Here is a 22,968-nt window from a genome sequence, read left to right on the forward strand (position 1 = left end):
GATAAAAATATAAAGAAACTAATAAAGGTGAGATGGAGAGGTAGATACAACTGTGATTTTAAGTAGTATTTATCAGCTTTGCTTGTCACTTGGCCCCTCTTTCGTCCCACAGAAGTTAATAGCCTTTAAGGTAAATTGTTAGTGATTTAAAGGGCGACATGGTGGTGAGTTTCTAGATTTGGACATAGCTTCCTCTCGCCTAGAGAAAACATGAGAGAAAGCGGGAAGTTATTGGAGGAAAAGGTAGACTATACAAGCAATAAAGGCGGGCCTTCCTGATGCAGCCAAGGAGGGAACGACATTGTGTCCTGGAATATTGAGGCTAAACGGTAGATGGCCAATTTCTTATTGAAGATGTGAAATCCAAAATGAGACAGGCCTAAAATATTCTAATTTATTGCACACTTGTCTGAGCACCTCGAAGAGGGTTTACTGACCAGCTTTCATCCTCAAACCTGGGACTATTTTTTCTACTGCACTCATAGCAGATGCTCTTAGAGAAAGCAAGCAGGTATGAGGACAGAAAATAAGGAACGCTCCTTGAGAACAAAACCACAGCAGTATCTTGATGCACAATGAATTCCCAAAGACTAAAAGACTGACACTTAGAGATCTAATTACGTTAAAAGTGTTGATAAAAAATATTCATAATACATTTTGTACTAACTTTACCAGAGGCTCAGGGCCAAAACTTATATGCTTATAGTATAAAAATAGCAACCACTACATATATAAGACAACTGTGATACACATCCTCAGGCATGTCAGCATTAAGTTTTCTAAAGGGTTCAAGAGCTTCCCATGAAAACCTGCCACACGAGTTAATAGAAGATGCTTGGGCAATATATTACCAAAGCTGGTGATTCTGAAGGTTGTCTTACATTTTAGACAGTGGACCTAGGAAAGCTCTGTGACAAACTCCAAAAAATGCAAAGAAATGCAAACATGCACATTGGAAAAAGGAGAGATGTTTCAGCGACTGGTGTGTGAGTGCACAGCCATGACAGAGGAGCAGCAAAACCAGCGCGGGACTGACACGGAGAAGAAATGAAAGCACAGCTGGAGAAACTCTGATACTGCGACCTGGATAGCTGTGTGGACTGAACGCTGCCAAAAACCGGGACAGGACACCAAGTAGGTAACAGCACTGCTATTTTATTTCTTCCATGCTCAGGAAAAAAGAAGCTGTGTGTATTAGAACACAGATATATAGATCTCTAACGAAGACAGTTCACTACTAATTGTCTCTGTTCCTGGAGTACGCGCACCAGGCCCCAGCCACTGACAAGTTAAAAACGGTTCATCATCGCGTTAAACAGCTCAGATATTCACAGCATCTCACCGTGGTGGAGACGGAAGAGCCATTGTCACCAGAAGAGATTAGATCCCCCATTAGAAGTCCTAGTAACAGACCTACCTTTGAAGAACCAGAGCAGCTGTACGTACTGCTGTGAAACCTTGCATGGACATCTGGGCAACATTTGCGCCACACAAAAAGATATTTTATTTATTTCATACAAAAGATATTTTATTCCAAATTCTTTACCTGCTTTAGTAGGTGCATTTATTCAATTCTTGCTTTGATTAAAAAAATAATAAAGTGACTTAGAACTGAAATTGCCCAGCATTCATTTAAAATTATGCAGTTTGGTTTTGGTAACATTTTAAAATGCAAAACTTTTCCCTTGTACAAATACAAATACAAGCTTCCCCCAAACACATGCCAGCAACTGTATCTGCCAAGTCTCATGTGCTAAACATGAAATTCATTCTTGTGGCCTCATCTCACGCTCTCCTGCTGCAAAACCTCGTGCATTTAGAGCATGGTGCTGCTTCCTCTCTCCAAATCCAAAACCTAATGTGCCACATGCAACTGAGAGGCCAATCAACCATGTGCATCCAGTGTGCCTCGAATGGCATGGGGAAGTGACAAGGGCAAGTCATGCAGCCGAAAAAGCACGCTACAAGGCCTGCATGGGCCGGGCTGTCTCTACCACGTGAGCAAACACCCATCTCCATCGCTTACACAGCTCACACGTTGGGATTCCAATAAACTGAAAGGGCTGGAGTGCGTAGGAGGGACTGACATGTGGAAAATCAAATATGGAGGGGAAACACTTCTTTTATGATGCACAAAACCCGTTGGTGTGGTCAACAGATGGAACGTAGCCAGACGCTCATTACAGCAATGCTATTGACATTGCTACAATTAAGGTAAGAGTCACTGTTTCCACTGTAAACTCCTGTTTGCAAGACCTTATAAATTGGCCGTAAAACTTCACTTCGGGCAGAACCTTAACACACAGGGTCTCAGCATTAAAGTATGTTTCACATATATTAAAAAAATGGTGTGCCTTTCAGATTACATGGTAGCTCAAAACAGGTTTCCCATTCTTGTTCTAGTATTCTCTGCACCCCTCGCACTCAGAAAAACCTTTGTGTCTAGTGAGTAGAATGATGGAATTTTCCATTCTAATTACAATTTTCCATAGTTGGTAGCAGTTTCATTTCTTATTTTACTGTCGCATTAATAACCTAAGTTGTGAGCTTTGGAAAACTGGTTATCATCTTTTGAAACAGTATTTTTAATTCACAACACCTCCTATATATTCATTTAATATAATCAAAATACAGCTTCGTATAATAAAGCACCTTGGTTGAAAAGGATGCATTACAGTTTTTAGTCTATTTTCCTCAGATAAACACCCCACCCCAACGTAAAACAAATTCAGCCAGCTAATACAGTATGCTATCCTCTGTCCCTGAAGTAAGAGGGAAAAATTCCCTTGAATTTCAACAGGAGCAGACCCAAGCTTTCAAAATACATGGGTGCGTAACACTATAATTGCTTCTTATTTATAGAGTGCTGACAGTAGGCTCAGTGCTGTACAAACAAAAGAAGACATGGTCCCTGCCCCTTGGGGCTTACAATCTGAAAACATAACAATTGAGGCACATAAAACATCAAGTGGTGATACAGTCCACAGGGGAACACTGACATGTTTGTTTTCCCATAAATAAATCGTTCTTCGGGGGTACAGAGAAAAGGGGTAGATAGTCTTCTGCAATTTGCTTTTTAAGAAAGGATTTGAAAGCATTCATATTCCTAGCACTCAGTCTTCCAAATTCCCCATCAAATATGACTCTGAAAAAAAAAAAGCTATAATGTAGAAGGACTTAGTAGACAATTACTGTTACAGGAAAAAAAGTTTCCATTCTCTATAGAAGGACCTGAAATGCTCCTGTATGTCTGTATTCCTCAACTACCGACAAGCACATCATCCTTCTGCTTCTCCACAGAATGTAACTGCATAACCAGCCGCGGTTAGTACTCCGGGTGGGGAAGTTATCTGTGGCACGACAGGACGCTGCCCTTTCCGTAGAACCTCTGTGAAACTTGGACTGAGATATACAAAACTTTCTTTTTGAAGAACAAATGCAGCTGGGTTTTCTAAAGCTCAGGAACGACGCTGCTCTAACCGCTCTAGGATAGGGTCCATTTCTGCAGCCCTCCACGAGAAAGAGAACGCTTCACTCCATTCCCTTCCAGGCACTTTGCCGACTACATTCCCAGCGGACACCGAGTCAGACTCATCCTACTCTACAGAGCAAGTTCTTTCTAAGTATCGGTAGTTTTACACTTAATTTCATCAGATCAGCTACAATGCAAACATTAAAGCAAGGCCAACCACTCCTTTCTCCTCATTTCATCTCTTCTGGGCAGCGACAGCTATACAGCGTGCCCTCTGTGTCTTCCTACTGCCAAATTAAGTTAGGAAAAATGTTGCAAACAGGAAGAGAGTTTGGCACACGCAACACTTAATCCCAACTAAAGTGCTAATGTTAATGCTTTTGGAGCACTCCCCAGTTGTGTATATGACAAAATGCAGTCAAAACTTCGTAAGAGCTGGATCCTGCAGCCAGTAAACTCCACAGTGCAAGTGCCTGAGACTACGGATTTTCATTCTTCACATAAACTTCTTATGACCTATGGCTTCATGGCTGGATACGGATTTTAAATTAATCCAGCCTTGATTATTTATCACGCTGGGTCAGTGACAAGTTTTTAAAAAAACCTATTCTTTAAATAAACATTTACACTGTTAACTTAAGAGACTGTAATGTCTTCACAGAATTATAGGGTGGCGGTTTTGGTGTTGTTTTTTAAAGTAACAGATCAAGAGCGGAAGGCCTAAAATTTGACCTACCCTGGCAGCGATCCTCCTTTCCATTTATTTATTTTTCTAACCTGCTTACCACTGGTAAAATTAAATTAATGAAAGGCAAGCGATATTAATATCAAAATAATCAAATTAACATATAGTACATATGAAATAATATATACGAATTAACAATAATATAATAATATGAAATAATGTGCAAGCTTATTCATTTACTGCAACGTCCAAGTAATTTTTGCCCTTCCAAAAAGTTATTTGAGGGAATGTTCAGATTCTAAACGCAGAAAGTGTAAGTCCTTCCACGGGGGCACCAGGAAGAATACTCCTGTACCCATGGAGGAGAGAGACACCCGTACCGCACGGATACCCACGACCTATCGGAGCAGCACCCCGGTAGAGCGAAGCTCTGCCACGGGACACAGTGGCCTTGACTGTAAGGGTCAACTCCTAGGCACTGACATTTTAGTTAGCGACGGCTAGTGCGTTAGAGTCAGCACATCACAGACGCGTGAATCCTTACGGTTCCATAGACCTACAGGAAGAATGCTCTACGGAAAGAGGAGTGCCATGGTATCTGCAGATTTGTTGGATGTTCTGGCAGTTACCAACTATAAAAGGGGGTGGAAAGATTTTTACCATAAACTTTTACCATAATTGTGTAGGGACTGCAACTGAAAACATTTGAGACTGAAATAACGTCACACTTAGAGAACCCCTCGGGGGGGAACTGACATGAAACGTGGTACCGCGGAAGGCACACTCAGAGACACCAACTGAGGTATGCAAAATGGGGCTGGTAAAATGAGCACGTATAACTGGAGAGAAGGATGTTGGTGAAGGGGAGATAACGTTCCTGCCCATGGCGGGCGGACAATGACAAGTCGACCTTTGAAGGTCCCTTCCAACCCAAACCTTTCTAGGATCCTACAACTATGAACCTAGGGCAGACTAACTCTAATTTGCAGCTTTTCTCATACATCCAAATATTGAAATAGTGTACCAAATTAACTCCAGTATAATTGCACTAGGGTTGAATATCAGCTTTTAGAAGAGACAGTAGAAAGTATAGGGGAAAAAAGGAAGCAGCATTTCATTTTTGACGACCGAACCACAGTGAAGTAGGATTTGTCCTGACGGCACCTTGCAACTAAATACATGAAAGAAAATGTAAGTCAACACCCTTCCCTTTGTCTACATTTTAACACACATTCCTGAGAGTCTTTCCTCTTCTGTCCCTCAATATTGTGATTAAACCCACTTATGCTGCTTAAGACTTCTCTGCACTGTTACTACATTCAGAGATGATGAAGAGTGTTATCTACACACTGAGCGGAGGTGAACGTAGATGTACAGAAGTATAAACTGGCATAAGGGCCATCTTAAGGATAAGAAATGAGATTTAAGTCAACCTAGATAAGACTCTATCCAGACTTAACTACAAGCCATCTGCAGAGAGGTATTTGCAAGGTAGGTATAGGGTGAGTTTTCTTCTGAAAATATTACAGAATCCTTAAATAGCTTGAAGGGTATAGCGAAATAGATACCACAGAAAGAACTGAAAAATACGTGGTGTGATAGAAGATACAGGACATGCTTTGTGCACTGGAAGTGCATTTGATATGGTTGTGCACACACTACAATCCACAGCCCAAGATATGGCTGTGGTCCATATAACTATATAATGTATAATATAAAACAATAGAACGTATAACAATAGATATGCACGTGGTCCTCCATTTTTCTTGCTGGCAACTTACACCTGCCTAAGAGACTCTGCCTTCTCATGCTCCTGGCACCAGTGTATTACGGATGAAGCCCACTACTTTATGCTGACCTTTTCTATTGTGATTTTTTTTTTCACCAAAAAAGATTTGTCTCTGCTAAATTCGCCTCAGACACTACCCATTAAAAATAGTTATTCATACATACGATATACATATGTGATTTGAATATAAGCTTTGGGTAAAGGTTCTTTAATAAGAAAACAATGCCTAAATCAAACCACTTTAAAAAAAACACATTTGGCCCTTCTCTTGTAAGAACACCTGGAATAATCTGATGCAAAATCCATGCTTACAGACTTGCCAAATACCATGATTTGAGTGTGGGGCTCACTCTTTTACACATCTAAGCAAAGCAATTTAACCATAATTTTCAGGACTATTTTTAAACTTCTAAAATGTGATTAAATTTTGTTTGTCATATTAGGAGAAAAGACTCAATGAATAAAGAAATCTATGCAAAATGCATTTTATCCTAAAAAGACGTTTTGTTATTTGGAAGACCTATCCAATTTAGTGTCACAATGAAGTGCTTTCTCTCAGTTTGCATCGTCTCAGAAGCCTTTGTCTCTTCAGGGCAGGCCAGAGAGCTTGTTGTGACTTCCATTATTTTTATTGAGCACTGGAGGAAGCAGGCTTTAAAGCGTGGGTCACCTTTTGGAATGTAAATTACAGCAGAGCAAGGCTGTCACTTATTTATATATTTTTGGTTCGTTTAAGTTTCGACTCCTTTTTTCTGTAACTGGTATGGCCTAATATGTGTCACTAATTATATTTCCGTCTTTGACTTCACTCATTCTGTTGCTCAGTTTTCACTGAAAAGGCTGTACACACTGATGATTGTCTAGTTGTGAAAAACGGAAAACACCAGCAATTTCACTTTCTACGTGTTTAAAATAATGCTACTTAAATGCAATACTAATTCAATTGCAAGCATATTTAATAAATTTAAACATTAAAATATTTAATGCGTTTCTAGGTAAGGACAGCTGTTGCTAGGGATTAAACTGCAACTGAACAAAACGCTTTATTAATGCCAAATGAAAAGCAACTGAAGTAACTACCTGCAACAGGAGACAAGACTCTTGTAGAGAACTCCCCCATTTACTCCTTGCTGGGGCTGGCTCAGTCAAAGGGAATGGAGGAATCTTATCTTTTCTTTGATAAAAGGCTATTGCAGATAGCCTTCTGATATCCAGGAAATATCATGGCTAATGAATAGGCACTTTGTTACAGAAGTTCAACTTCTGGTTAGAAATAATTTTTCAAGTGCTATATATAAGAAATGACAATTGAAGTCTATCCACAGAAAGACTAGCCTGTATGATTTATAGCCTGCAATGATGGGAAAACTCCATTTTCGTTACGCTGAACCAGTAAAGATATTACAGGGTGAATTTGTATTTGACCTCTAAAGAATCGGTTATGTAGGTAAAATGCAAAGACCTCATGTTGGTGAACTGTTTAAAGGGAGAAAAAAAAAACAACAACATACTGGTTGAACACACGAGTACTCCAAACTCCTTGGATTATTTTTTTGTTTGGTTTAGCAGTCTATTCCTAAAACAGCACAAATATGCAGCAACTATGAGTATTACAACTGATGCCAACGGATATCATTTTACAATTGCCTCGGGCTTATCTGCCCCCCTGCTAAAAGGCAACATCTGCCTTCCTACGCCCCTCTCCCTGCTCCTCCCACCTCTCGCTCACCAACTGCAGTTTTTATCATTGGCCTTTTTTGGCACCACTATTCGTTTGGTTAACTGGTGGGCGGCTAAGCTCACGGATTCAATACAGCAATCATTATTACTTTTTTTTGGTAAGGGTTAGTGTTCAGCCAGAACTGCAAGCTGAGCTAATGATAATGACGATGTACTAACGACAGCAAAAAGACCACGCAGCCGGGAGTCAAGGAAAGGGCAGAAGCATCCTCCACAGCAGCACCAACAGACTTCAACCAGCTCTCACGGATAATAAAAAAACCTTTTGGGCATTTTGTACTTTCCATATACATAATTCTATCTTGGTTTTTTCATGCATCATCGCTGTCTTCTGAGATGTATTTTTCACTTGCTCATATCGTATGGCTAGCAAATAATAAACTAAGATGAATTAGAAAGCCTTGCTCTCCTATGAAATAACTTCCAAATTAAACAGTTTGGCAAGTTCATTTGATTTCTATTTCAGGAAGCTAGGAAAATGGCCAAGCCCAGCTATTATTCTATGATTCTATGATTCTAGCCCCTATGATTCTATGATTCTATTGATAAAGGAAGTTAAAGCTCTTCTCCTTTAGGTAACAAGTTAATAATTATTGCAAAATTACTATAATAGAACAGCCTTATAGCTGGCTAACAGTAAATTAGTTAATATCATCTGAGTTCTTAATAGACAGTAAGGAGTACTGTAGATTTGGCCAATACAGAGTTGCTAGTAATCTAAAGGGAGAAATCAAGGCAGAAAAGACTAGATTCAGGGTTTCCAAATATAGAGAAGTCCATTCACAGCATTCTCCTGACTGATCTAATAAATTCACATACCAAAGTGTATTGGCACTGGTGGAGTCACCAGGACGGTGTGTGCTCGGCTCCTTTCACAGCAGTTCAATCTCCTATAGAAAAAAGGGCATTTCACGATCTCCAGATATGCAGGTAAGTTTCATTCTTAAGTTCCCTGATCCTGCCTGACTGCTGATGAATTAAAATCTCCTTGATACAAGCCCCAAGTCCTCCTGACGAGAAGGATCACCTACACAGAACTTGTGGTGCCAGAAAAGACCTTTCAGTTACATCTGGTAGTTTATTATCATCATTCCCACAACATCTGGCTTTATCCTTGCTTGCATGAAATGCAGATAGACAAATACATAAATTAATCTTACTTCTGTACTACCTGTTCATAACTTTCCATATATTTCACTGACCATATACTCTGAGGTCTCAGTAAAAAAAAAATCTCAGTCCAAACAAGGGCCTGAGCAACCTGATCTAACTTTGAAGTTAGTGCTGCTTCAAACAGGGATGCCATCTTGAGTAAAACATCTGTGAATTCTAAGTTTTACGTAACATTTTGATTAAAGTCTGAAGTCTGTTGGGATGGGACCAAGTGTTAGAGCAATACTGAGCATCAGTCAGGTTTGCCTTAGAAAGTATTTACTCCTTTTTGTCCATCAACGAACACGCTTTTAAAAATGATGTGAGCTGCCACTTGGTTGTGAAGTGCCCCAGACTTGAGGATGGTTTATATACAACTGCCTGCTCTCCACGAACATAAACCAGCAGTAATTTTTTTAATGCTACCTTTTATGTACACGTGCACATTCAAGTACATTATCTACAGACTTCCTCTAGAGCTGCTTGCTACATATGTGTAGAAATTAGCTTTTTCCATTAAGCTGAGCTACTCATTTTGTGCAGTACCACCTGAACCGTGCCTTTTAAAAACTGTCACTCCCATGTAACACAATCCCAGCTAAAATGCACATGCAAGATGTAATCTCGACAAACCACTTGGAATCATCTCTAAAATAAGTAAAAGCCTGCATTCCTCCAAGGGAAGGAATCATTACAATAAAAACGTCTCAGATGGATGTCTGATCTCTTCACATGAGAACCTGTCAGTAAAACACTCATACTTTGAGATTAAACTGTCTTCATAATCTGGCATTAGAAGGAAGAGTGATTCATTCAATTTCCAAAACTTCTCTTAGAATTCGAGTTGAAACCTTTTTTTCACTTTTTCATACGTTTACATGGAAACTCCAGCATCAAAATACATTAAAAAAAGTAAAAAATAATCTAACTTTGTTCACAAATTCCTGTTTAGTTTTGCCCCTAAAAATGTACTTCCATTCAAATCCTTTATCCAGAACAAGTATACAAGGTTTAACCACTAAAACAAGGTACCAAGAGCTCCAATTTATGAGAATTTTCTTTAACTTTTCTTTTAAATCAACACACACAGATGTGAAACTACAAGTCATCTTCATTCTTTCTCAATACTGATCATATGTCCAAGTAATTATCGGTAGTAATGTAGAAAACATTCCATTCCCAAGACAAACTTCAAATGAGGAATACAGGTATCAACTTAATAAATTATTTTAAGTGTAGGCTAGTTGAGGTTCCACATGAAACAGAACTCTACATAAACTAATCAAATGGCCAAACATATCTTTAATAACTAAAAAGCAAATATTTCCAATAAAAATACATCTACAGCATAAAGTAAACAAAGGTATTATTTCATGACATCTTATGTAATAGATTTTTTTTTTTTTAATTTTACTTTAGAAAATCCTTTGCACTGACATTTTTCTCATTACTATTCTGTAAAGGTACAGCCTTCATACTTCAAAAAGTACCTCCTGGGAAGCAGAGATCTCTGCCTTATCTCCCTGCAGGAACCAGTAGAGATTACTATTTTAGAATTAAAGAGAGACAAGTCAGTGGCTTAAAAAAAGCTTTCTAGACTAGGAAATAAATATAAGCGAGTTCTGACAGCTCTGCTAATCACTTGATAAATCATCTTCAGAAAAAATATTAAGGCATGTGACAGTAGTTTATCTTTGTAACATGTCACCCAGAAAAGGTATCCATCTACCCTTTAAATGATGTATATTTGAACCAAGACACTCCAAGCCACCCCTCATTTTAAGTAAAATCAACAAAAATTAAATAAAACTAGCAATGTGACTAAATAGTTTAGGAAAAAAATAAAATATGCTGAATCCAGAAAAAAAAAATACAATGGAGACTTTTAAGTGAGGCAGAACATCAATAAAATGACTACCTAAGTTATGAAACTGTCTCTACCTTCCTGAAAAGCATCATGGTAATTTGAAGCCAAGCTGAAAACGGCGATACCACTAATGACAGCAAACAACCCAAGGGTTTTGGTCAGAAGCACTGTTACCGTAACGATTTCTCACTGCGTAAAGCAATACATGGAATAAAAAGGAGCTGGCTTAAATCCTTTACGGGTAAGGCCAGGATAGCAGTAGATGTTCTTCTGCATTCTTTAGAGCAACGCGCAGCCTCGGTGTTCTTTTACCTTCACGTATCCTATCCAAGCACCAATTTTTGACTGGTTAGGAAATGAAAAAGCTTTTTCCTTATCTATGACTCTTCCAGCCACCACAATGCAGGCATCGTGTCCTCTAGAAAGGGCTGCTGTAACCTGGAAGTTACTGGGAAATATCACACTGATTTCCTGCCATGGGGTGGGCTGCTGCAGGTATGTAGGGTGGAGCTCCAACGTCCCAGCTCTTCTAGCTCAAAATGCTTCAGCTTTGGGCCAAAGGCACAGCTAAGTAACAACGCAAGACCCCGCGGCGGTGTTAAGCTACACCCGAATGTTTGACCATCACCACCAGATGCAGCACAGCTTTGCAACCTGATGAACATCTCAAGACAACTTGCTTCTGTAGAGTGTCACACGATTGCATCTCCATAAGGTATGAAATCCTGCATTAAATTCTGAATAGTTATGTCACTCCTTTGCAGTTGTTTGTTTGGTTTTTTTGAGATCTGGCAAGAAAATTACCTAAATCAATGTCATACTAAAATCTAGAACAAAAATTAGCATGACAGAATAAATAGTCAAGAATTATCTGCATTATAAAACCACAATTTATGAGCATTAACACTGAAAATTACATAAATTCCTGTTCCAATAAGAAGCTGGAAATCATGCTGAAAACACGCTGAAAGAAAGAACTGTCATCGTCCGCTTCACCTAGGGTGAATGTTCTGCGGTCATTATTTTAGTGAGTATGAAAAAACCTGCAGTAAGCATCTTTCCTTGCTCCAAGAAATATACTGAAATGTCAGCTCTGTTTCATTAAGATTGATCCTATCGGAACAGCGCAGTTATCCACGGCAGAGGCCACCTGGGAAATGGGGGTGCAGGTAATACTTAAAAGGCAGTTCCTTAGGCCATAAGAATAGCGACCAGTTCACAGCCTGTGCAGCTATATCAATTCCTACAAGTATAAAATACAGCAGGATGCTATTTCTAACCTTTGAAATCAACAGTGTATCGCTTTCCTCAAAGGATCCCTGCAATAACTTATCCATGATACATAAGGTTTCTTGTATTCCGACTCACATCTGCTTCTGAGTCCTTTATCAGTCACTCCTCCGTACTCTGCACTTTGTTAAATCATCAAAAATCCCTGAGTTGTGTTTCAAAGGAAGCACCCTACTGCTCAAAAATTATGCCAAAAGATGAACACCACAGATGACCCTGCTAACTTGAACATATGCCTTCTTTATTCCGTTGACTTTTATTTTCATAGTTTAAGACACAAACATTTTTGACCAGGAAAAAAGCAAATACGGGGAAAGCAAATGAATGTGATATCAACGCTACTAAGAATTATTATTTTTTTTTTTTTAATTTAAAAGCACCATTATTATTTACAGCATGGAAAATAAAAACCAGAGACTGAGCTGTCAGCCTTTTAATTCACAGTAGGGCGAAATGATTACCAGGTTTCAATCCAAATACGCAGCTGATGGCCTGGATTCAGACATCAGGTGGGGATTTTGCAAACATTTTTCATAAATTGAGACAGATCCTTTATCCCCATGAACTGAAGTCCCACCTGAAAATGCCACCCATCTACAAATGCAACCAGGACCTGAAAATAGACCCTCTCAAGGTTTGCTTCACGCCTAGGAACAAAGCGGGGGCACAGACCCAACCTGGGAAACAGTCAAAGCTACACATGCAAAATTTCACAATGGAATTTCAACTTCAACTTCTCATACTGGTTCAACTTTGGAAAGAGCAAACAAACCAGACATCTCTTAACGCAGGGTCTGAATGCTAACAACCAATAATTATGTCAATTGTTTTTCAGACTAAAATATGCAAACAAAACACACAAGGTTTTTTTAACCACTGGAATATAACTACAGTGTAATTAAACGCAGCCAGACCTGCTGCCTACCTTTACAATGGATTTAGGGTACTCAGCAATATTCTTTCAACAATTTTAATTACTGTTATTATTTAATTGAATTACAAATTTGAAAAAGAATTGCTTTATTATTGAAGACAATTCAAGTTAGGGGAAATTTTCTTTTTGTTCGAGACAAAAAATGGGGGCACTTGCCCCGTCTTAGCGCCCACCCCCAAATAAATAGATAAATAGTATTTTTATGTTTATGGCAAGTTGCCAAAGCTTAAAGTGGCCTCCTTGAGAGGCTGATAGAACTGTTTGAGTCACTACCACTTTGTTTGAAAAACTGAATGAAAACCAGGGAGGCTAAAAATGTCTTGGCTTACATTCACTAATATGTAAGAGAAAGGAAAGAGTGATAATGGATACAGCGAGTGTCGCTATACCAAAATACTTTAGAGCCTGTCTGCTTAAAAACAATGAAGAAACAAAGAAGTCTGAAAATTCTCTTTGCAAACAGGGATGTTCTAATTGCTTTTTATTAGCCTAATTAGTTGGAACGGACACGGGACCTTTTTAGAAATGAATGAAAGTCTTATTAAAATTTTGAAGGATTTTAAATATAGTATAATTTCTTTGTGTGCTCTAAATTTATTGTAAATGCTTTGCCTTCCTAGAATGATCTCACAGTATTTCACCAAACCCTTCTCAAGATTTTCCCAGTAAGGGGGCTCCAATTCACTCCCTCTCTTCATCCCTCCTCCAGCCTCTGCATCCTCTGGAGTTCTTTAGGGATAACAGGGTCTGTGAGTCCCCGAAAGGAACCGAGCGCAGAACCCAGCGCGGAATGCTTTCTTCAGAGCTGTAATTTGCTCCGCGGCAGCAAGTCACATAGCAGCTTGCAACCAGCTAAAACAGGCGTGTTCCTTTGAAGTGTCACAATGGGGACATTCCCAAAACAAAGTGCTCTAACACACCAACACATACAACTCTCAGTTTAAAATGTCAATAGAAACGAGCACCTTTAGAGAAGACAAGCTTCTACTGTTACTATTACTACTACTTGTAGTAGCAATATTACAATTATTGCTCCTATTATCACGAGTCATCATATCTACCTTCTGCAAAACACCAGGACAGGTCTCTTCAACAGGACATTGGCAGAGATAGGAGGAAAAGGAGACAGGAATTTTCTGTTGATTAATATTTTCTGGAATGTGAACTTTTCAAGTTAATTTTCTGTGTTTTTCCTATTCTGTGGTTAATCACTACCTTCAAGTAGGTAGACCTGTGTACATTTTTTAAAAATTCTTGTCATTAGTATTCCTTTCATAAAAATACTATCAATGGTCAAGCACAATCCTCTTATCTCTGAATAAGCTTTAATTAAATTAGGTCCTACTTATATTTATGAAAGATCTTCTAAGTACGTTATTCAATATCCATTTGGATGAAAGCCCATGGAGAAGTCCCTGTCCCTATTTAAATTCCTATTGCAGAAATGATTCCTGATGCATAATGAGCACGCTTTTAAGATGACAACTTTCCAGTTTTATGTAATGTATAAAGTTTGTACAAATACTGTAAGAGGAGCCTCATGTAAGTATGGTTTTATTTGGGTGGTTATCATCTTAAGAAGAAATATTTCTTGTTCAAAGTTTTAGTCCTGAGAATATATTCCATTGCAGAAGTGTTGGAACCAGATGACCTTTAAGGTCCCTTCCAACCCAACCCATTCTATGATTTTATTCTATGATAATTTATCCTAGACTACAGACAATGTATGAGTTAATGATTCTGAGGACTAAAACATATACTTGAGGTAAGAGTCAAAGGTAGCTATATGTACACCAATAGGCAACAGTTAATTTTTATAACATTAAAGACATCAGGTAGTTCATGAAGATTCAAAAACTAGCTTCTGCAAACATCAGAAAATGCTTATTTGAGTGTATTGTAAATTTGAAATACCAAAGTAATATATTTATTATTTTAATACAAGGGGTAATGGGCACACACTTGAGCATGGGAAGTTCCACCTAAACATGAGGAGGAACTTCTTTACCCTGAGGGTGGCAGAGCCCTGGCCCAGGCTGCCCAGAGAGGTGTGGGAGTCTCCGTCTCTGGAGACATCCCAACCCCGCCTGGACGCGTTCCTGTGCCACCTGCTGTGGGTGACCCTGCTCTGGCCAGGGGTGGGACTGGGTGATCTCCAGAGGTCCCTTCCAACCCCGGCCCTTCTGTGATTTTCTGAATACAATAGAAAGATTAGAAATAGATCATCAAGGAGACAAGCTAAACCCTATTGAAAATAAGTGTAATTTTTTTTAACTTCGACTGTAACTAAATATGAAGTTTTGTTAATTTGAAAATGTATTGATGTTTGTTGAACTAAAAATGAAACACAATTTCAATCACAGACAAATTCAGCCTAGAGAGGAATCAAAAACGTTACTTGTTCGGTCCCCTGGCAAGAAAATTTAGCAATGACACGTATTTTCAAAAGTTACTAAAAAGCTGGGAGATTAGTTTCTCATCTCATGTATTGTTTGGAAATATACCTTACCAGACCCATTTATTCCTAATGCAATTTAATTGGCACCCAGCGGATTTAAGCAGACACTAGAGCTGGCACTCTGTTTCAAAAGAACGCCATTCATCATTGTACATAACCCAAAATCAACTGAGATCTGAAGAAACCAGATCTGAGCATTTCATTAGGCCTATTTAAATTCTGAAAATCTTCAGTATTTGCCAAAGGACTTGGGATCATTTCACCAACACATTATTTGCCCACTATACTTCACAGCATTTAAAAAATAAGAGACAGAAAGTTTCATGTAAATTTTCATGTTCCTTATCTTCATTAGTATTTTGTATCAGTAAGGCTTACTTTTCATTGTGCAGAATACAGAAGCAGACTTGCTATAAGCAATTGTTAATTATTAGTATCAGAAAGTATAAAATGGTCTGTGAAAAAAGGCCTATTTGGCAGCAACTGTGAAAACTGAACCAAAGTATTTGAGGATTAATCTGCTGCTGAATGCGGTCTTGCAAGTGAGCTTTGGAAATGAAGATAAAAGAAACTAGTGCTGTCCAACCACAAATCACTTCAGATTAAAAAAAAAGAAAAAAAAAGAGAGAGACTGAAAAGTCATCAAAAAGGCAAATCATAATCATAAGGAATGACAAGAAAAAAAATCCCACTGAACTCCTACCGAGCATCAGATGATGTCCTCTTATTCTTCACCTTTTAGTTTGCAATGATGTGAGTGCATTTTGTCTCAAGAAGCAGAGACACATGAAGAAAAACTTCCTTAGGTAGATTTACACGTATCTTGTAAGATTATAATTTAAATCAAGTACAAAGATCAATTTCAGCATTCCTTATTACTAGCCATATTACAAAGATCAGCAAATTGGGAGGTAAAGCTGCTTTAGCAGTGATGCTTATCTGACTTCAACACATCTTTCTTCATGTTTCAATCAAAGAACAGCTGCTGTCATCCTGCTGAGAAAACACTGATAGCAGAACACATAGCAAGCCTTAAAAACTGCGAACACAGGAGCCTTATTGTGGAAACAACTCATCTGCAGTTAAACTTCACATACAGGAAAGCTTGTAACTGAGGTGAAAGGATGGATTTAGCAGTAACATTCTTTCAAAGTCTTGTGCTCCCTTCCCAGAAGGACAGCTGTGAGCCAAAACAAGGCCTTGTTCTGCAGGTGATGCACCTTGATCTCCTCCAGACAGCCACAAGAGATGGCCTTTCAACAGCCAGGCTGCCATAATGATTACAAATTACTAAATACAACACTGTCCCATCAAAACCCTTAAAGACAAAGTGTGGTGTGTCTTAACGTTGTCAACAATATTAACAGAAAGTTATTTTTTTAATAAACTATCTATTTCTGCTACCTTTAAACTCCTGTTTGGTGCAGGGGTTTTGCTTGTTTGTTTTGGCTAAGATTACACCAACTTTGTGGGTTTTTTTTTTAGTAAGAGTTGAAATTCATTTTATCATTCTATGAATTATTTGGAGAAACACGTTGCTTTAGGCAAAAGATTTCAAACGTAGTAGTTTCATTAAAAATAATGTTCTAAATCAACTGCAGTAGAGAAACGCAATGACCTCAACGGCAGGACAGTGCATTGAGACATTATGGCCACGACAGGAAGGAGACAAGTCCCTGGACTTGCCAGCGTAAACAAGGACCTTCTGTAGCTTTATATCTGGTGCACATGAGAGAGAGTAAAAGTTTTGTAAACATAACACTTCAATTGAGCTAATTTTATTCAGTTTTTATATGAATGAGATCTGTGTACTTTTAAAAACACATTCACGTTTTCTTTAATACATGCAAAATATTAAAGTCTTCCAAAGTTATATAAACTTTACAACTAAGAAATGAACTCATTTTAGGAGGATGAGTACCATTCTTCCCTAAAACGACAACAGGGAAAATGAAAAGTGAAAATCTTTCTAGGATCTCACTTCATTCCTATTGCTTCCAGGAAATAGCTGCTACTATGTAAAATCTCTAAAGATTTAAACAACAAACCACAAGGACCAACATATTGACCTTCACCCTAAAATAACTTTTACTGTATATTGACCTTACTCACACGGTTGTTTCTTTGCCTTGATAAATACAACAGAATATGAAGCACGCTGCATACCGTACCTTTGTTAACATAAGAAATTCCCATGAAGAAACGCGTCTAAGGAATACCTCGGACCTGGATGTGCTCACTTTGCCAGCTGCTGACCACTTTGGTAAGTAAAACTTCCTGCCAATGTGAACAACTAGATCCTTTGGGAAGGAAAACTGGCATGCTCCACCTCATCACGTTGGCCCTCATGCCACACAGCTAGTTAAAGAGACATTCACTAAGACGTACGCCAGCACGCACATGTTCTGCTTAAACTGTCGGCGAAGAGCAAACCGAGGCATTAGGCCTGAGTACGTCCTTTATACCCCCTTCCTTCTTTCGCTGGCTCACGGAGGATGCTACTGGTCAAGGGAGTCTCACAAAATAATCAACGCTATTTGACTATGCCTACAAAAAAAGATACAAACCATACAGCTAAATATGCAAATCAAATGGGATGGGTAAATGCCAAGTGGATTTACATTCATGTGGGTTCAGGTCAGGTACGAGTGATTGGAATGGCTGACTCTGAAAGCTTCCAGTCACTCTGTAAATAGGGATGAATAAAACCCTTTGGCACAACTACTCAATCCCCTGACCCTGGCAGGAAAGTCAAGCCAATTGGCCAAGGAATTTAGATTTAGACTTCCTCGAACATGTCAGGATAATGAAACAGTACATTAAAAATATATCTTTGTCACTAAACAGAGTCATGGCATTTATTCTTTCAACCTCAAATACTGATATATTTAAGTTTCAATGCATTCCAAATTTTCCATCATTCAGATGCTAAAACAATTAGGAATTCATTAATCTAGCCAGCAAAATATATTTACTTTTTCAGGCTTACAGTGTGCCTGCAAACATAAAAATAAACCAAGAAAATGTAGCGTGTATGGCAAGGCAATTAATGAGTTTTCTTTGAAGTTGTGTAAATAGGAATAGGAAATCAAAATATGCCCTTATAGAACCAGGAAATCATGCCAGAAGCCATCTCCTCATTTTTATAATATTGTTTTAAATAAGCAGATGGGCTAGTTGACTAATTTCCAATGAAGACACTCTAAGCGTCTTGATTTTTTTTTTAGCTCAATGGCTATATAGTAATTTATTGAGTGCTAGATAACCTACCAGATTCCTACCTGGAAACTCAATAAACAGCACTGTCCTAACCACAAAACCAAAATAGCTGAGTTTATACTTTTAAGGCTTCTGTGCAACAGGCCTTCTTTTTAGTAAGTGGCAAACCCTTGGGAAAACACTACAGACCTGATCTGGAATCTGGTAGACCTGATTTTTGCCCCTGACATAAAGAAAGCTTAAATCTGGTGAATCAAACCCTCTCACATTTTTTTAGCATTGGGAATTCTTTGATGGTGTACTGGAATTTTGGTCATAATCTTTACCATGATACACCTCTTACACCACAGAAATGCAAACGGTGTACAATTCTAAGAAAATCAGCAGAAAAGAGAAATTTACTAGATTTCAAGTGACAAAAATGCAGCTATCAAAAGGGCATATTATTTCTTGCTGCCTCTAAGCATGTGACTCATTGATCTGTTGTCAATGAAATTTTGTAATACAAAATGATAATAAATGTAAATGCACTGAGTCTCAGTAATCCAGGGAAATCAACATTTTCAAACCCAGGTGCAAAAATATATGTGAACAAACCTTTGTTGATGGTTGACTTATGTGTGATTAATTTTTTCAGTCCAAATGCACGTACTGGGCTTTGCGTTCAGAAAAGGGTACATAGAAGGATTTGAAAATGTAAACCTTGGTGTGCTATATCATTCTGCATTCCAGTTTTATGTTAAGATTTTTTTTATGACATGTTAATTTAGTTTTAAAATGGAACTCTTTCTCCTAAATCTGCAAAGCTTTTAATTATTGACTCTAACGCACATAGATGTTTACATCGTAAAGTTATTTAAACTATGTGCACGCCCTCCAGATTAATAAACACCGAATTCTCCCATTGTTTCCAAATTTTGGTCCTGTTTTGGATATTATACAAGCTGTCCTAAACAATATAATATTGTGTCTGCCAGAAATTTCTAAAGTGAGAACAAGTGTTTAAGATTGCCTTCAGCAGTTGCCTTGGAAATTGGCAATAAGATCTAGAATTCTTACTCTGCCACACACGCGATTTCTTGAGTCATTCCTGATTTCACAGGAGTAAATTTATACTGTGCCTTCTGTATTAACGGGTTCTCTTTCAAATCTCTTCTTCACATTCCACAGCAAAGCAGACAAACAGAAATGATGATGCGACTGTTTGTTTGCAGGGAGAACAGTCAGATGGACTCTTACAAATAAGTTATATTTGGAGTAGACTTAAGATTCTGCCAATTCCCAGCCCTTAACCAACTGTGTAGACTGGACTGACCAGCAGAGAAGACGACTGGCAGACAAGCCATCAAAAGCATAATGTTGATGATGGTCCATCCACACTGAGGGAAACCTTCTATACAACTTTCTACACCTTTCCTGATTTCTCCTTAGCTCCTGAAAATTACTCAGAATTTGTGAAATTCTGGGAAGACTTTTCAAACTCTTTAAGACTCTATTCTACCTTTCACCAACTGGAACGCAGAAGACAGGGTATTATTAACCCTGAAAACTTATTTTTTTTAATCTAACTATTTATTAAGTAATAAAAGTGAAAATTTCCTTAAAAGTGACTGACCATGCGTAATTTTCTGCTTTAATTATTTTGATTGTCTTCTTCAGCAGATTTGCAAAATAATAGGAATTGTAGAATAAAATAATAGTGGTTTCCCCCATTCAAAACTGAAATGTAATATGATATGTAATATGAACTCTTTACTTGCTCACCATCTCAGAACAGTAGTTTCCAGGGTATCTCTAACCTCACTATACATTTTATTATATTTATATTCTTTATCTAGCTGTATTGTACATACATATCTCTAAACCCATTATGTAAGTCAAAATTCTCCACCAACTACTTAAAACCCCACCACCACTGAAGACCTAAATGTGGCTTTCTTATCTGTCTTGTTTAATCTAGATATCCGAGAAGAATAAAAATCAGATAAAATGTCTTTTCCAGTGTAGTTTCAACTAGTTTTGGAGAACAAAAGAACGATTTTTTAGGCTTTTCTAAGGGAGTAGGGTTTTTTCAAGAACTGACAAAACGGCATGAAGAAAGAAGAAAGCTTTTTTCACTGCTCATATGCTATTGCTGGCTCACAAAGACAAATAAAAGCATCTGAAACAAATGATAGCACTTATAATGCTAACGGTTGAGTAGTTTGTTGGATATTTTTTCTTAAAATTTGACCTGGTATTCAGCTACTGAAGACATGAATTATGTCTTCCTTAAGACAATTCACTGGGCAGAGATATAAATGCAGTGTAGGAGAAGAGGAATTTTAAGTCTTGAAAGGTGGTGCTTAAAGACTCCAACTGTTGAATTAATCTTTCGAATACCTTGGTAATATCCCGCTACGCTTGGAGTGGGATTTCTTTAATCTGTCCACTTGACATCTGCTATGCCTACACCACTTTTTTTCTGTACTTTGTACTTTGTCTGTAGATGATTGAAGATAATTTAACTCACTGTGCCAGTTATGACTATTTCTTTCTACTGAAATAGTTTTGGTTTTTTATAGTAACATAACTAAGACACATTGTCTAACTCAGTGGAAAGGCCCCATCAGAAGATTCTTCTGTGAACTGGCAAGATGATGCGTATGCTACATCTCCACCCATACTAAAATCCCAGCCAGTTTATTTTGTATTAAAACTGTCAGGTAGCGAATCATCTAGAGTAGCAGAAACCTTACATGCGTTAGTTGTTACCTTTAGCAATGAACAAAACAATTGTGTTTTATTCTGGAAGCCAATTTCCTAAAGGGTTTTCTCATTCGTAGCCTAACGTAAACATCACCAAAACAAAAGCTGCTCTGGCACAACACAGCCACAAAAAAGGTAAACAGAAAACCTGAGTCTCCCTTTGTGTTCTAGACCTCACCTCCCTCTCCCGCTTTGAGGTTTCAGCTGTGTGCTGCTCATTTCATGTGCCTGCAGAAGTAAACTACAGATCATGGCAGTTTGGCTATTTGGGGAATCTAAAGATTTAATAAATAATATTAGAAAAGACAGATCATTATATAATTACCATGAGAGCAAGTAAACAGAAGCAAAAGGCAGATTACCTATTTTAGACATCTCCTCAAACTAATGACTAGATACTGAGGGTTGCCATAGCCATGATTTTAATGGGGAGAAAAGTAGCTGGATCTTGGGTAGGAATGGCAATTATGAACTACCTGCAGAGACATAGTAAATAGTGTTTGCAGGTAAGATTATCCAAAGATTAGGGTGTAGAGACATAAGAAAAGGGAAACAAAAGAAAATGGAAACAAAAGGGACCTCAAAAAACCCGTGAAGATCCATCAAAGAATAACCTGAAGAGAGTACAGAAATAATGACTATTTTTATATCTCTCAGTCCTTTGTTGTTCTCCCCAAATCCTAATGCTATCCCTAAAGCTAATTTAGCACACAATTTACCTACCACTCTCATTGGACATAACCCACATAACCTGTTTTGTTATTCAGCTTTTCACTCCATCATCTCAGATGTTCAATCTTGCCAAAACAAAGTAAACCCCACCCCGGTGCTAAGACTCGCCAGGTTCTCCAGCTCCTTCCTATTTCCGCCTGCCTGAAAACATTCACGCCGGTCAGCAGGTCTGTCTCTCTCTCAGGCACATACAACAATCACAGGTTTAAAGGCATCTCTTTTTGTCAATCTGCATCCTCAGAAAGCCAGTTCCCAACTTCGTTACCAACCTCTTCCTTCCCACTGACATAACACCAGCCCAAAACTACCTTCCCTCCTCACTGCTGGCAGCAGAAATGAAAGAGCAGAAGCAAAAGACAACACATTATTCAGCCAACATTGTTAACTTTTGATCTAGGCACAACTGTACACAGATATCTGAGGAAGTTTCGGTTCCTATATAAGGATGGTAAAACTAAACCCAAATTATTATTCTACAAGGAAGAAAGGGCATTTCCTGCCACCTCATCATGCTCCATCTCTGCTACTGGGGACAGCTGTATCTTGCTGTGATAATCTCGATTCAAGGATCACTACCTTAAACAAGTTGTAGTGCTGTCGCAGGCATTCAAATATTTAGTAATTTGACAGAATCCACACAATTCTTCAGGAAGTTAATTACTGCTAAGTTTTAAAAGAAGTAACATGGTCTACTACCAGAATCTACATCTCACCATGTTACTCATACGTTGGGCCATGTGATTAAATTAGCCAAGGAAAAAAAACCTGTAAAGGGTGAAAAAATGAAATAATTTTAAAATGTGGTTTAGTATCATATTGTAATATAAATTTGTACACATCCCATATACAAAAGCACTGATTGCAACAAGATACTTGGAAATG

General features: G+C 38.2%; 1 protein-coding gene across 7 annotated transcripts in view; it reads right to left on the reverse strand.

Moving 5' to 3' along the window:
- The window catches only part of ERC2 (ELKS/RAB6-interacting/CAST family member 2), a 510,348-nt gene that overhangs the window by 82,680 nt on the left and 404,700 nt on the right, over positions 1-22,968 (reverse strand). The window contains exon 21 of one of the 7 annotated variants that reach the window (XM_074602407.1): positions 2,891-3,145. The exons of the other annotated variants lie outside the window; for them this stretch is intronic. The gene's annotated coding sequence lies outside the window, so the exon portion shown is untranslated. Of the gene's footprint in view, positions 1-2,890; positions 3,146-22,968 lie in introns of those variants that run through there. 7 annotated transcript variants of the gene reach the window in all.

Source organism: Larus michahellis, chromosome 10, assembly GCF_964199755.1.
Source record: "Larus michahellis chromosome 10, bLarMic1.1, whole genome shotgun sequence".
Classification (NCBI taxonomy): domain Eukaryota; kingdom Metazoa; phylum Chordata; class Aves; order Charadriiformes; family Laridae; genus Larus; species Larus michahellis.